A 3031-nucleotide genomic window follows, 5' to 3' on the forward strand; every position below is an offset into this window, starting at 1 on the left:
AATTTCCCAGCTCTCCCTTTGCTCTGTCAATGCAGCTGCTGCCTTGCATTAGTATTGCTGCCTGCTGCTCTGTAAGCCCCACCACCACCACTTCATCCACCTGTAGGCTCCAGCTAGGGGGTTTAAGGTATCTGTTAATCGGAGGTCGGAAAAACACATCACAATACATAAAATAATTAAATAATTTTTAATGTCTGTGTTTTAATACTTATTTTAGTGCCAATACAATTTTTCTCAGAGAGTGTTTCAATGCCAGTGTTTCTTTTTTAATTTTTATTTTCTATGACAAAATTCAAAGCCTCTGGTTGTCTGTGTGACCTTAATTAAATTTTTTTATTGCTCTTTTTCCCAGATTCTGCAGAAGAGGTGATAGACCTTTCAGAAGCTTGTTAATGACCCAAATAGAAATATTAATATCTTCTCCACCGTCCCAAGATTCCTGGATACAAAAAAAATGGATTGGTGTTTGTAATGAAATGTTTTGAATTACTTGAAATTTGAAAGTATTTCTTGTAGTAGTAGTTAATAATAAGTTAATCAATATCTTCTTTCTCAAAGGTGGAACAAGACATTACTCTGTTTGTTCTTGAAGCCAAGCCTCTCTGATGGGGAAACAGTTAATGTTGCTTTATTCATTATTTTTATGACTATGATTAAAATTAGGAATTTGATTAGATTAGAATTCAGTTCATTCTGTGTCTCTGAAAGTTAATCGGATTATTATGAGCAATAGATGAATGACTCATAATGCCTCTTTGTTCTCATTCAAACTTTTAAAGTATTACATTTGAAGAATTTTCAGTTATTCTTGTGACTCTGTCCTCAGCCTACAAGAAACTGCCTCCCTGTTGTTGCTGATACATCTTCTTTCACCACCACCTGGGGGACCGAAGTCTCCAAAAACCATTAAGGTGATTATAATAATTTTTCACGTCACTTTCTTAGCCACGTGTGTAAATTGGGGTTGTTAAAAAGTGGATGGAATTGTCTTCATAGGCATTCCTATGTCACACTAGCCAGGGAGATGTTTGATGTTTTTCTCTCTCTGTTTCTTTATTTCAACCTTAGTCATGCTACAATCATCTACCATCTACCAGCAGGGTCAGCAACCATACCTCCTCGCTGTTGGGAGTCAGAAGGACTAGATCGACAGCTTCTACATCACCATGGATAAGCATCGCATTTCATGCCAGGCAAAGCATGAACATTTTAAAGCACATTTTGCCTTTAATTTGTATGATTTATATGACGATGATGTGTGATGATATATATATTATATGATTGTGCATTGTTTTACACATGAAAAGGCAAAAAATATTATGTTATTCAGTGTAGATTTTACACTAAAATGACCTTTACCCAAATAGTAAAAAATGTAACTCAGAACAGTGTTATGTCAGTGTTAATTTAACCCTGTTTTGCGAGTTAAAGACAGGACTCTGGCAAAGTGTTAAATGTTTAACTATTTTCAAAGTGTTAATTTAACTCTGGAGAGTGTGGAGCTATATAAACCCTGAAAAAGTGTTGAAATCAACTCTGTGGGAGTTAATTCAACACCCGGCTTTTTGCTGCGTAGGTGCCGGAATGCAACACCATAGTAAATTGTTGCAATCCGCCATTAAATGAAAGCAAGAACAAGAACAGGGTGGGGGCGTCATGCAGGTTACCGCCTGTACGTGAGAAGACTTTAAACCACTGTTGGCTTGGTAGCATTAAAATATGCTTAGTTAGTTTCTGTAAAGCACACGGACTGGCTGTTATATCTCGTTTTTGGTACGTTAAAGAGATATATACTCTTTGTATCGGATAAATATGCAACACCATTAATAGCTAAGGTCTTTACTGACTCATGTAGGTCACTTTTGACACATTTATTTTATTCCACAGGAAAGTTATTCAGTGATTGAGACACACAAATGTATGTGCAATATTCTAACGGTTTTTGCAGAGAAACAATGTGAATGTTTTACAAGCACAGATCAGGTAAAGTAACAGTTTCGTTTTTGATAGGTGACATCATTAACATGGAGGCTCACCTACTGCTGTGAAAACGGATTCAAAATTCAAAACGTGAGTTGTGTTTCTTTGGGCGACTTCTATAATGTAAAATGAAAATATTTGTGCAGTAATTATTAGGACTAGTAGGGTTGAGCAAGTATATGCCACGACAGTAGTGGTATTCTGTGTCGATTCAGTTACGGGTGTTATTCAAGTATAAAATCCATGAAGCTTACTAGAGAAAACCTAATCATAGGAAATAGATATCATGAGCCTGTTTCATCATTAGGTAGGATAAATGGACATAAGATTATGTTGTCTACATACCCTTGTTTGGTATAAAAAGGAGCTGATAAAACTGCCAAAAAATGCAACAAATAAAGGTACAATTTTGTAGACTATTCCTTGTTGGCTAAGAAAAGGAAAAACAATAAGAAGGGTCCTTCTATTACAAAATTAATACAGAAATGCACAGAGGATGCACAGAAAGCATAACTAGAATTTGTAAATGAAATACTACGTTATATCACAGAATAAAGTCCGGATGGGTTAGTTGGGTTGAGATGTTTAATTTCTATCTTAAATTGTGCATATTTAAATGTCAATGTAAAAACTCATGTCCACATAATCTGGTACTAGTAGGTGTCGGGGATGCAACTCATAATAAATATTGCAATACCGCCATCTAAATGGAAAACAAGAACAAGAACAGGGTTTTGGGGCAATCGATGAGGTTATTGTACCTGGAGGAAGACGATAAAATCACTGTTGGCTCGTTGGTAGTCTTAAATGAAGCTTAGTTAGCTTTTTGTAAAAGCGCACAGTATAACGATTCACGATGTTTGGCTTTATAATGTCCACAGGGCAAGTCCTTTAAACAAACAGTACAGTCTTATGACCTTGGGAAGAAGCACTTAAAGAGGCAACTTCACCCGTGGAAAAATTTAATCTTTATTGAAAGTGGGTTAATATGTAGTCGAATGTAAGCATAAATTCTGAATTTGGTGCCTATTTGACCGAGGAAAAAAGAGGT

At 35.9% G+C, this 3031-nt stretch overlaps 1 protein-coding gene across 1 annotated transcript in view; it reads left to right on the forward strand.

Moving 5' to 3' along the window:
• Positions 1-1635: 1635 nt before the first annotated feature.
• LOC118331156 (protein FAM111A-like) overlaps positions 1636-3031 on the forward strand; it is a gene marked incomplete at its 3' end in the record, with an annotated part of 3603 nt that continues 2207 nt past the window's right edge. Inside the window, 2 exon segments of the mRNA XM_035665941.1 lie at positions 1636-1773; positions 2011-2062.

This window comes from Morone saxatilis, unplaced genomic scaffold (assembly GCF_004916995.1).
Source record: "Morone saxatilis isolate NCDOM2014 unplaced genomic scaffold, NCSU_SB_2.0 Contig20, whole genome shotgun sequence".
NCBI classification, from domain to species: Eukaryota; Metazoa; Chordata; class Actinopteri; family Moronidae; genus Morone; species Morone saxatilis.